This window comes from Chiloscyllium punctatum, chromosome 20 (genome assembly GCF_047496795.1).
Source record: "Chiloscyllium punctatum isolate Juve2018m chromosome 20, sChiPun1.3, whole genome shotgun sequence".
NCBI classification, from domain to species: domain Eukaryota; kingdom Metazoa; phylum Chordata; class Chondrichthyes; order Orectolobiformes; family Hemiscylliidae; genus Chiloscyllium; species Chiloscyllium punctatum.
The window spans coordinates 17082484-17095305 of NC_092758.1; the positions used below are offsets into that span (position 1 = coordinate 17082484).

Consider the following 12822-nt stretch of genomic DNA (forward strand, 5'->3'; position numbering starts at 1 on the left):
GTTTGCCATGTTTATTGAGACAATTGAAGAAATAGATGAAAAACATAAATGTTGGTAAAAACAAAAGTCACCCCTTTGACATGTTAACCCAGAACCTTAAAAGAAATCTAAAGAAAAATAAAGTTCATTTTGGTTCTCTGTACATAATTAAGCTCTCTCACTAGCTAAGATAGTGCACAAGTAACCCTATTTTGTTTTATTCATTCATAGGTATAGGTGTGGCTGGCTGGTTAGTATTTTTTGCCCACTCCTAGTTGCCCTAGAGAGGATAGTCATGGGCTGCCTTCTTAAACTGCTGTAGTCCATTCGGTATAGGTTGCCCCATAATGTTGTGGAGGAGGAGAAAGTAAGGACTGCTGATGCTGCAGATTAGAGTCAAAAAGCATGGCACAGGAAAAGCACAGTCGGTCAGGCAGCATCCGAGGAACAGGGGAATGGACATTTTGAACATAAGCTCTTCATCAGGAATGTGGGTGGTGCCCAAGGGGGCTGAGAGATAAATGGGAGGGGGGGATGGGGCAAGGGGGAAGGTAGCTATGAATGTGTTAGGTAGATGAAGGTGGGGGAGTGATGTTGATAGGTCAGATCAGAGGGTGGAGTGGATAGGTGGGAAGGAAGATGGACAGGTAGGACAGGTCAAGAGGGTGGTGCTGAGTTGGAGGGTTGGATCTGGGATAAGGTGGAGGGAGAGGTGATGAGGAAACTGGTGAAATTGACATTGATTCAGTTTGGTTGGAGGGTCCCAAAGTGGAAGAATTTGTGGGAATGGAAGTGACTGAAGCTGATATTTCGTGTTTCATCAGTGAAAAGGTTCACTTATAATTGAAGATATTGGTCCATGTTCTGAAAATCTTTGGCAGTTCATTCAGATAGTCATGCTGGAGCTGCTCTTACAGTTGAGACTCAGCTGCTTAACACAGGCTGGTAAGGGGCCTATCTCAATTCCTGACCCTGCTTCACTGCTATGAGTTGGCGACACTTCAGGAGGAACATATGGTCCCTACTCTTTTGAGTTAAGAAAAAGAAATTCAGCCAGCTTTCTGGCTACCAGTCACTCATTAAATATCCTCAGAGTTTACTGGTGTCTAGACCTACATGTAAAAGGTAATAAAGGTTGAATGTCAGCTATGAAGCCTCAACAGAAGAAGGAAGATAGGAAAGAAAATTAAATTAATTAAGGAAAACTATTAAAGTTATAAAGTGGAAATAAAAAATTAGAAAGACAAAACAGATTAAATTTCATGGAATTGACCGAGAAGGGTTTACATTTAGGTTGGAACCCTTTAACTGCTCTTAAGGGTCTGATGACAGGACCCAGACAAAAGTGAAACTAATTTTATTTTACTGCAGAGTCAGTGGAAATGTCAGTGCTTTAGTAATCCAGAGCCGCAGGCTACTGATCCAGAAACAAGGCAGATGGGGACATTTGAATTTAATGAAATCAGGAATTAAAGGCTAGTCTACTTGCAAATGTATACATGTAAACATTGTTCATTATTATAAAAAAGCCCATTTGGTTCACTAGTGTCCTTTTGAGAAGGAAATCTGCCATCCTTGCCTAGTCCAGCCTACATGTGGCTCTAAATCCAAAATGTATTTGCCTCTTTACTGCTCTCTGAAATACCTTAGAGCACCAATCAATTGCAGGCAACAAGGTATGAGCAACAAAAACTGGTCTTGCCAGCTATCCCCACATCCTGTGAAAGAATAAAAGGAGAAAAATGAATGAGCTTTTAGATTAGATTACTTACAGTGTGGAAACAGGCCCTTCGGCCCAACAAGTCCACACCGACCCTCTGAAGAGCAACCCACCCAGACCCATTCCCCTACACCTCACATTATGGGCAATTTAGCATGGCAAATTCACCTAACTTGCACATCTTTGGATTGTGGGAGGAAACCGGAGCACCCAAAGGAAACCCACACAGACAATGTGCAAACTCCACACAGACAGTTGCCTGAGGCAGGAATTGAACCCGGGTCTCTCAGGCAGCAGTGCTAACCACTGTGCCGCCTGTACACCATACAGCTTCAGCTGTAATTCTAGCACTTCATGTCTGCCTGCCTTTCTCTCATCCCATGAGAACGCTCAGCCACAAGTATAGATTGAAGAAGATGCTACTGTTCTGCCTAGAAAGAAGAAGGCTGAGAGATTTGATCATTTGATTGAGATTTTCAAAATTATGAGCAGGCTAGACAGAGTAAATCAGGTAAAGTTGTTTCTGCTGGTAACAGAAACAAGAACAAAAGGGCACATATTTAAAGTGATGTGCAAATGAACCAAGGTCAATGTGAAAATAAAACCGTTCACACAGTAAGTAGTTAGGGATACATGGAACGAATTGCCAGGAAGTGTGATCGAGACAGGATCGATTGAAGCATTCAAGAGGCCATTGGATGTTTTGATAGATAGTAATGGTGTTCAGGGATATAGGGAACAAACTGGAGTTTGGCATTAGATAATTGAGTCAGCCCAGGTATCAAATTGGAGTCTAGCATTTTGGTAAGTGCAGGTGTTTTTTTTGCTTCATTGAGCATACAATTCACATGATGTCATCCTGATTATGTGAAAGAGATGTTATCATCGAAGGGACATTAAAGGAGAAATTGCCAAGGAACAGGCTATCTGTAAATCTCAGCTGTTGCACATTGAAAGTCACAGTATGTTCCCAGTGCAACCAAGACTAGATCTGCAATAAGTTAACAACGCAGTAATTCTGGCATCATATCACCTCCTCATGAATAAACATTCTGGTAAGACTCTTGTGGAGCAAATTGCCAAATGGCGTCACTCCGATTCTCATTTCCAAGTACTGGGCCATGGATTTCTCCACGTTTATCATTTACTTTTGACTCGTGGCAGTCAAGAAAATGTCACTTCTCTTACCGCCTACCATCAGTTGCATTCAAAGGATTTACAACCCATTGGCCATATTATGAACACTTCCTCTGTTCATAAGGTCTAGCAGTGGGGCTTGAACCTGGAGCTTCTGGCCCAGAGGCAGGGGCGCTACACCTGCAACATTTCATATCCACACAATTGGAGAAGTTTGTAAGAAATGGTGGAAAGATCAGCAGAGGTAAAAACAATGACTGCTGATGCTGGAAACCAGATTCTGGATTAGTGGTGCTGGAAGAGCACAGCAGTTCAGGCAACATCCAAGGAGCTTCGAAATCGACGTTTCGGGCAAAAGCCCTTCATCAGGAATGAAGGGCTTTTGCCCGAAACGTCGATTTCGAAGCTCCTTGGATGCTGACTGAACTGCTGTGCTCTTCCAGCACCACTAATCCGGAAAGATCAACAGGTCTGGCAGCACCTTTGGAGGGGAAACATTTCAGGTTCATTCTGTTTCTTCCTCCATCTCCACCTGACCTGCTGATTGTCTCCAGCATATTCTGTTTTTGTTTCAGATTACATCCAGCACTGGCTGCATTTTGCTTTTCCATTACAGAAGGGTTACTGTTTATTCCAATAAAGGTGGATGACTAGACAGCCTTAGGCCTGTATCCTGTGGAGTTTCAAGGAAGAGTCAGAAGTAACTTAATCGAAATATATAATATCCTGAAGGGACACAACCAGACGGATATTAAAAAGTTGGTTCCTCTTGTGAGGATCTAGATTTAGAGGTCATAGGTTAAAAATAAGGAGCTCCCCCATTAAGAAGAGATGAGGAAACATATTTTCTCTCAAGGGATTGAGTCTTTGGAATTCCCTTCTTCAAAAGACAGTCGATGCAGAATCTTTAATTTTTTTTAAAGATAGCAGCAGATTGATTCTTAAACAGAAATTGTAGGTGAAACTCAGCAGATATGACAGCATCTCTAAGATGAAAGTAGAATTAACATTTTGATGAAGAGTCGCTGGACTCTGCTTTCTTCCCATAGATGCTGCCTGACCTGCTGAGTTCCTCCAGCAATTTCTGTTTTTCAGACCTCCAGCACCTGCAGTTGTTTGTTTTGTTGTAGATAGACTTTTGTTGTAGATAGTCCATACCAAGGGGATGGAAGATTGTCAGGGATAACCAGGAATGTCGAGTTGAGATTACTGAATGGCAGATTAAAAACCCGAAAGAACTGCAAATGCTGTAAAGCAGAAGCAAAAACAGAAATTGCTGGAAAAGCTCATCAGGTCTGGCAACATCCAGACTTGGGTCTGGTAACCCTTCCTCAGAACTGTTCTGAGGGGTTCTCAGGAAAGGTCACTCGACCGAAAACATTAACTCTGTTTGGCCTCAGCTGGAATGTTGTTGGGAGTATTAAAATGCAGTCCAATTTTGGGTGCCGCACTTTAAGAAAGTTGTCAAGGAATTAGCATGAGCCCAGAAAGGATTCATAATAATAGTTCCAAAATGAGGAACTTCACTTAGATTGCTGGATTGGAGATGCTAGGACTGTTCCCCTTTGTTCTGAGAAGGGTCACTGGACCTGAAATGTTAACTCTGATTTCTCTCCCCAGATGCTGCCAGACCAGCTGAGCTTTTCCAGCAATGTATGTTGTTGTTATTGAATGACAGAACAGGCTGGATGGACGGAGTGGCCCACTCTTGTCACTTACTGGGGTTCTCAGGCTGCTAAAAACCTGACTGGGTTTCCATTGCAAGGAAGCATAGCCTATTTCTCACCCCTCCAGTCTCAGAGCAGCTGTAAGTAAAGGGCAGGGACTGCACCTTCCACGTTTCACACTGTTATTAAAGCTCGAAGAGAGATTAAGCAGGGATGTCAGCCTCATGCTTTCTCTGCTACCGCGAACCAGCATTGCGAGCGTGCACTCAAGCACGACTCAGCATCAGGATCACACATGCAACAGCTCCCTAGTACCGTAATTCACCAAAACAAATGACCCAAATTCTCACTCTGATTTCTGTCCTTAAATGACAGTAGAAAAACAGATTATGAAACATGGATCTGTGCAAAAGTGCTTTCAGCACAAAAGCAAACCTCTGAGTTTTCTTTATGACTTCTAATAAGCTTAAGGCAAGTTTAATGGAAACAAACAGCATGGAGACTTAGAGTCATAGAGATGTCCAGGACGGAAATAGACCCTTCAGTCCAACTGGTCCATGCCGGCCAGATACCCTAACCTAATCGAGTCCCATTTGCCAGCACATGGCCCATACCTATTCCCCATATACAGTATTTAATTCCAACAGAGTCAGAAATCGCAGGACACCAGGTTAGGGTCCAACAGGTTTATTTGATATTACAAGCTTTCAGACCGTAGACCTTTCCTCAGGTGAAGTGTCACCCTAACCCGAACCCTTCACCTGACAACGGGGCTACGTGCCAAAAGCTTGTAATTTCAAATAAACCTTTTTATTAGATTACTTTTTAAAATTAGATTACTTACAGTGTGGAAGCAGGCTATTCGGCCCAACAAGTCCACACTGACCCTGCCTAAGTGCAACCCACCCAGACCCATTTCCCCCTTCACCTAACATTACGGGCAATTTAGCATGGTCACTTCACCTAACCTGCACATCTTTGTGACTGTGGGAGGAGACCAGAGCACCCGAAGGAAACCCAGGGAGAATGTGCAAACTCTGCACAGCCAGTCGCCTGAGGTGGGAATTGAACCCGGGTCTCTAGTGCTGTGAGGCAGCAGTGCTAACCACTGCCACCATGCCGCCCATTGGGCTCTAAACCTGTGTGATTTCTGACTTTCTCCACCCCAGTCCAACCCTGGTACCTCCACATCATGGCTACCATTAATTCCAACTGTGTTACAGAATTCAATCTGTCTGCAAGAGAGTTGTTCCTTTAACCATTCTGCAAATGCAACAAAAAGTTCAAATCAGTCCTAAAGAGTAGAAACCCCGTGGTTGTTTCAGTCTAGCTGGAGAGTGGATTGCTCTCTGAGTTTCCCCTGAATTGAGAGGCGGTGTTTGTCGGAGAGGTAAGGCATTCGGGATTCGATCACTACGTGGCAGTAGAGAGAGAGATTTCAGATCTGGAAATCAGCAGCAGGATAGCAAGGGGAGAGCGAGCGCGAGAGAGAGGGGAACAAGGAATTTGTGTGAACCTACGCTCTGAATACATCACCCTGTTGGAGGTAAGAAATCCCCTGGGTTGACGGTGAATGAGATGTCTTGTAACTGGAGAGGGAGAGGGAGAGGGAGAGGGAGGGAGAGAGAGCGAGCGAGCGAGCGAGTGATTGAGGATTCAGCCTGATATCTGTGCAGCAATCAGAAATCAGGCAGACACAGCGATCGCGCTGAATGGATCTACCTAAGAGGTCTGCCATCTCCTTTCTCTCTGTCTCTGTCGTTCTCTGGCCCCTGTGTTATGTTTAGCGTGATTTCAGGAGATCTGCAACTATTAGAAACCCCAGCCCCGTCCTTCTACAAACCCTCTTGACAAAGTTATTTGAACTTAAGGTAAGAGTGCCCGCCACTGTTGTATAAACTCTGTTTTATTGAGAGGATTCCGGGAATGCCTGTTTATCGCACACCATCTCTGCCATGTTTAGTTACAAAGTCATAAGTTTGTAAACATTCCTGGCGCTGGAAAGACAAGTTTTAATCGTTCTTCCCACTGAGTGCAGTCAGAAGTGTTATAAAAAAAACATTGGGTCATTCAACTCGACTGTTTAGTGAACAAAACATTAGGTCATTCAGCTCGACTCTTGTAAACAGCGCAGCTGTTTCATGTAGCAACCAGGTCGTGTTTTCGACCTCGTTAGTACTTCTGTGATTGTCTTTCGCGCTGCAACACAACTTTACTTTCATTACATAATGGGGTGGACACAGAGAGAGATTTGGTCTCGCTCCAATACCGTTCAAGCTGCTTTCGGCTGTGAGTGAACATAACTCTTAATTAACACATGAGTGTTGCTTGCTTTCCCCTATCGCATGCAGGGAATCAGAAAAGTAAAGTCGTGCAGCTCAGAGAGAGTCCATTCGGTTTGTCGAGTCTGCGCCCTCTCCAGAAGGACAATGTATACAGACACGCCTGCCCTTTCCCCGCATCCCTCCATTCTCCTTAGAAGTTGCTGTCCACCCGTCCACTTTATTTTAGCTTATTTCAGCAATGTTACAACGTCGGAGGCCGAGGAGTGACCTTATAGAAGTTTATAGAATCATGAGTGGCATGGACAGGGTAAATAGACAAGGTCTTTTCCCTGGGGTGCGAGAGTGCAGAACTACAGTGTATAGGTTTAATGTGAGAGTGGAAGGATTTTAAAAAAGGACCTAAGGACAACTTTTTCACGCAAAGGGTGGTGCGTGTATGGAATGAGCTGCCAGAGGAAGTGGTGGAGTCTGGTACAATTACAACAATTAACAGGCATCTGGATGGATATATGACTAGGAAGGGTTTAGAGGGATAAGGGCCAAGTGCTGGTAAATGGGACTAGATTAATTTAGGATATCTGACTGTCGTGGACAAGTTGGACCAAAGGGTCTGTTTCTGTGCTGTACGGCTCTGTGATTCTAAGTGCTTGTATCAAATGGAAGTCAAAGTGTACTTCTCCAGACAGTTTCTTTCAGATGGGTTAGTCAGTGTGAAGGAAGGGGACTCTGGAAATCTCCTTGATCAAAAATATCACCACCCACTCAAGATCCTCTTAAAAGGGTTGGATTGTGTTAGCTGCTAAATTAGCCCCTTAATCTGAAGCATACATTGATGGTGTTCTTCTTTAAGTAGCTAAGGATAGATAAATCTGACTGAAAATTGCTTTAGGTAGTTTTCTCTCAAATACCTCAATGCCATTCTCAATGGCCTGACTGTGAGAATGTTTTTTTTAAATCCATGACTTGTTTTGTGTTTCAGTCTCTTTCTCTTCTGAGTTGTTCCACCTCCCCACTCTGGGATATGCTGTGATCATCTATCACATATTTAACCTTCCCCCGAATCAGGGAGGATTTTAATTTGAGGGCTTTTGTTGTTGCCAGAGAAACGGTGATTAAAGGAAGAAACGAGAAGGAGGTGTGGAGTGGTTTATTTTGGTCAGAAGAATATGGAAACACAATATAAATGAAGGGTGCAGTTCTAAAGGTCTCACAGGAGCAGAGGATGCAAATGAATAAGTGAATTGAATGTGGCGTAAGGTTGGGAGCACAGTTAATTAAGCTTAAGGCATCCTGGACTTTATCGATAGAGACAGAATGTGCAGACCAAGGAAGTTATGTAAAACCTGCATGAACTCGGGTTTAGCATCAACTGGAGTGCTGTTGCATCATTAAAAGGCAGTCCAGTTCTGGGTGCCATACTTTAGGATTGATGTCCAGGCATTATCAAGAGCCCAGAAAAGGTTCACAATAATGGTTCCAGAGATGAGGAACTTCAGTTACATTGCTGGATTGGAGAAGCTAGGACTGTTCTCCTTAGAGGGCGTTGAGATAGAAGTACACAAAATCAGGAGGGTCTAGACAGGGTAGCAAGAGAGAATACTGTTCCAGCAAGTGGAATGATTTAAGAACAAGAGGGCACAGGTTTAAAGTCTAAGGCAAATGAAACAATGGTGACATTCAGTGAATGGCCTTGACTGCATTGCCTGAGACTATGGTGAGGGCCCATTGAGTTGAGGCATTCAAGAGGGAATTGAAATATATCAGGGAAAGAAAAATTATGCAGGATTACGGAGAGTTGTGAGGAGAATTTCACTTGATGAATTGTTCCTTTAGAGAGCTGTTGTATGGTGCAGAAATGATAAGCTGATCGGCCTCTATGTTGTAACTATTCTTTGAAAGGAAGTTTGGCTTTGTATAGCATCTTTCCCAACCTTGGGATGGCTAAGTTAAGCATATTTTAAAATGTATTAAACCAAGAATTACCTAAAGTTAGGAAGTCCCATGAACAGCAATATTTTAATCATCAAATAATTGAAGACTAGTTCTTTGGCCATGAATCCAGGGTGAACCATAGTGCCCTTCACATTGTGCCATGAGGTCTTTCACATCCATCTGAGATGGCAAATAGAACTTCCCTTTAACATTTCAGCTGAAAGACAGCACTTCTATAATGCACTGCACCCTCAGTATTACTTTGTGAGTGTCAGTTTAGATTAGCTACTCAAAACTAATAGAGGATGTTACACTTCACTGCGGTATCGTGCTTGAAATTAAGCCCCGCTTTTTCTAAGCTCATTGCAAAAGTTAAAATCACTTTTTAAAAACACTGAATTCTCCAATTTACCTGACTTTTCAGACAGAGGTTCACAGAAAGCATGGACCAGATCTCTGTACTTAACAAGAATTACTATGTATTACAAGTAAATAGACTCCAGCTGCAGGCAAACAATTATGAGCTGTTGGCAAGTAGCACTATTAAATAAAACTCTGATCCTGTTCTAACTACCTCTCACACACACCCGCACATGCACATAGTCTCTGTTCACAGAATCTAATCACACATCTATACTGCAGTGAGGCTTGGAATAGGTATCAGTGACACATATGTGTATCAAAGAAGTTCCACCAATAACACCTATGCACTTTAAAACAATCATCTATGGAATGAGGTGGCACAGGCTAGGTCAGCATTTATTGCCCAGAGGGCAATTAGGAGTCAACCACATTGCTGTGGTTCTGGAGTCACATGTCGGCCAGATCAATAATTGCTGGTTTTTGCACCATTTAGAATGCTGCTTCTCTGTCTTCCTTCACCAAATGTTTTCCCTGGTTTGTAAGAGGCACAAGGCAGCTGGTTCACACTTATAAAAAGCCTTTGACTTATTTATTAAAAGTCACAGTTTACAGCAACAGCTGAAGGAAAAATCAACTGTTTTTCCTCAGGCTTATTGTGTTCTTTTATTGCAGAGAACAAGGAGAGCTCCTGAGTTGGTGGCAATTTAAAGGCTTATCACAATCTTGTTGATAACCCCAAGCTGTTCAGCTACCTGAGAACTAATAATATAGTTGTTGGTAGGCAGAAGGCCTTTGTCATCAATAACTGATCACTAGTTCAATGACCGAGCAGCTATATGTTGCCAGTTGACACTCCATTTGCATGCATACCTTGGCCCCAGTTCACTGTCAGAGAACCCTTCAACCACTGCTTCAATGAGCAGCTATGTAAACGCTGCTTCCAATAATTGTCAGGTTTCTTGCTTTAGATAAACTTCAGCCATGCATCAGCAGTTCTTGAGTTATGTAACAGTTTTTTCTCCTATTTCAGTCCTCAACAAAAATATGGAAAAATTAAAATGATGCAATGATTACAAGGGGTCTGGCATTCAGTAGCTTGTCTGAGAGATATGGGACAGCTACCCAGGAGTCATAGGTAACACCTAAGAGAGCAAGAAGCTGAGTTATTGCCCTTAGCAAGCATTGGAAGCAGGGTCTCTTTTATTGCAGAGTGGTAAAGGTTCCTGCAGTACTGTCATTATTGCTACCCAACCTTTCTCTATCCATCGACCATGTATTAAGGCATCATTGTCACCATGGACTCTAGCCTATTGTTTGGGGCAAAGTTTCAGGTGTTTAGCAGGATGGTTGACCAAGAGACCCTCCAATGTTTAACACTTGTAGTTTGCACATTTTCCCTGTGTCTGTGTGGGTTTCTTCCGGGTGCTCCGGTTTCCTCCCACAGTCCAAAGATGTGCAGGTCAGGTGAATTCATCATGCTAAATTGCCCATAGTGTTAGGAGCATTAGTCAAAGGGAAGTGGGTCTGGGTGGGTTACTCTTTGGGGGGTCAGTGTGGACTGGTTGGGCTGAAGGGCCTATTTCCACACTGTAGGTAATCTAATCATAATCAACCTGCTGTCCAGGAAGTATTTACAGTCTGAAAGCTTTCTGTTTGGCCATCTTATGAATGCACAATCTATGGTCATCAGGCCCTGACATGTAACTTGAACACAGGGGTTTTTGGTCAGAAACAGCCTCTCTCCTCAGGCTTTCTTTTCTCCTATTTTCTTTCGCTTTCCCAAAACCATGTTTTTACTTCTTTGTCTTGGCTCTGTGCATGAGTGAAGTTAGTTGTATCAGATTAGCCTTCTTGGCTTGCAACCAGCACAAGAATTGACTTCATCAGACAAAAAAAACTGCATACTGTTTCTTTACTCTCAGCGGTACCATCAGACCGTGCCAAGGTTACATCACATTTCACATTCAGCTGTTTGGATGCAGCTTCTACCAAAGTAATGTATATGTTTTTGAAAACAAAATGATTCCTGAAACACTTTTGCAGAACAACACCTCCATTTAAGGAGAACAAAATGCATTATGGATGTATGCTGCAGTCAAGTAGGCTATAAGAAAAGTGATATAATGCTTTGAGGTGCTTGAAAAGAAATCCCTGCTTATGGAGAGAATTGAAGTGTGGCTGTTTGTTGTAGAATGGTGGTAAGTGTGCCAGGTGAGGAGGTGTGGTAATGGAATGGCATTTTGATAACAAGCAAAGACTGAACAGATTACAAGCTGCTCTTGAGCAAATTTCAGACAAAGGTTTCAGTATTCCTAACTGACAGACCGTTTTTGTAGTCGCACTAAAATTTCCTAGAGGTTGGAAAATCAAGAAATGAATGGGACGGAAGGAATTAAAGTAATCACGCCCACCTGGGAAAAGATGCCGAGGAAACTCTTAGATCTAATGGCTAACAAGTCCCCATGACCTGATGGTTTGTATCCTAGAGTCTTGAAAGAAATGATTGCAGAGACAACAAAGGCATTGTTTATAATTTTACAAAATTCCTTGAATGCTGCAAGGGTTCCAGCAATTAGAATAGGCGGTACCTACAGTAATGTCACTGGAATGGTAATCCAGAACCCCCAGTTAATGTTCTGGGGACATGGGTTGAAATCCCAACACGGCAGGTGGTGAGTATCGAATTCAAGAATCTTGTGGAATAAAAGGCTACCCCTAGTTAGTATTGTGAATTGTCATAAAACCCCATTTGGTTCACTAATCTACTTTAGGGAGAGAAATTTGCCATCTTTACCCAGTCTGGCTTACATGTAACAATGCAGCAATATGGTTGACACATTGGGCAATTGCCCTTGGGCAGTTATGAACAGGCAATAACTGTTGGCCAGTAAGGCCCACATCCTATTAACAAACTTTTAAAACTTGGAAAATGTAACACCTTATATTCAAGAAGGGAGGAAGACTGAGAGAAGAAAACCATTGTCTAGCATCTTTCATGGTGAAATTGCTGAAATCCATTATTAAGGCTGTTATAGCAAGATACTTAGCAAATCATAATGGGATGAGACAGTCTCAACATAGTTTACTGAAAGGGAACCCATGTTTAACTAATCAGCATGTTTTGAAGAAATTACAAGCAAGGTGGATAAAGAGGAACCTATATGTGTAGTGTACTTGAATTTTCAAAAGGCTTTTGATAAGTTGGCACATCAAAGGTAACTAAACAAACTAAGATTTCATGGTGTGAGGGGTAACCTGTCAGCTTGGTGATGGATTGATTAATTAGCAAGAAGCAGAGCATCGAGATAAATTATTTTTATTGGGTTAGCAAGCTATAACTATCAGAGTGCCACAGTAATCAGTGCTGGGGCCTCAACTATTTATAATCTATGTCATTAATTTGGATGAAGGGATCAAATGTCCAGTTGCTAAATTTGCTGATGAGGTCAAGGTAGGTCGCTAAGAAAATTGACAGCAAGAGTCAAGGAGTCTACATACAATATGGATAAAGGAAGTAAGTGCACAAAAATTTGGAAGATGGAATATAATGTGGAAAAATGTCAACTTTTGCAACTTTAGCTGTAAGAATATAAATAGTACATTATTTAAGTTGAACTTGCAGAATGCTGGTACAGAGGGATCTGGGCGTCATGGTCCGTAAATCATGAAAAAGCAGCATACAGTACAATAGGTGACTAGAAAGGCAAATTAAATATTGGTGTTTATTACAAGGGAACTA

The 12822-nt window shown here is 42.4% G+C and overlaps 1 protein-coding gene across 6 annotated transcripts in view; it reads left to right on the forward strand.

Annotated features, from left to right (window-relative positions):
* Positions 1–5944: 5944 nt before the first annotated feature.
* LOC140491938 (prolyl 4-hydroxylase subunit alpha-2-like) overlaps positions 5945–12822 on the forward strand; it is a 98167-nt gene continuing 91289 nt past the window's right edge. For 3 of the 6 annotated variants that reach the window (XM_072590417.1, XM_072590416.1, XM_072590421.1), the window contains exon 1: positions 6141–6374. The gene's annotated coding sequence lies outside the window, so the exon portion shown is untranslated. Of the gene's footprint in view, positions 6050–6140; positions 6375–12822 lie in introns of those variants that run through there. The other 3 variants (XM_072590420.1, XM_072590419.1, XM_072590418.1) reach the window with 2 other exon arrangements.